The sequence below is a fragment of the Solanum pennellii genome, chromosome 9 (genome assembly GCF_001406875.1).
Source record: "Solanum pennellii chromosome 9, SPENNV200".
Classification (NCBI taxonomy): Eukaryota; Viridiplantae; Streptophyta; class Magnoliopsida; order Solanales; family Solanaceae; genus Solanum; species Solanum pennellii.
The window spans coordinates 67,767,777-67,768,051 of record NC_028645.1 but is presented as its reverse complement, the minus strand read 5'-3'; positions in this window follow the sequence as shown (position 1 = coordinate 67,768,051).

Genomic DNA, 275 nt, shown 5'->3' with positions numbered 1-275 from the left:
CGAGAAACCACTCCTTGGGATTTCCAACTAAGTTACACTCTGATATCATTGCACACAAGTCATCTGCAGCTTCCATCTTTTCCACAATGTTTGCTTGACTTTTGTCTTTGCCTTTGTTTTTGTCCTTTCTTGGAGCATGACAATCATAAGATCTATGACCAGCCTTGCCACAATTATAACAGTTGCCTTTGAATTTCTTCTTGGCCTGTTCTGACTTCTGCCCGTTGGACTTCTTTCTCTTTTTGTCTTTGGTAGGAGCTTCTTCAACAATATTA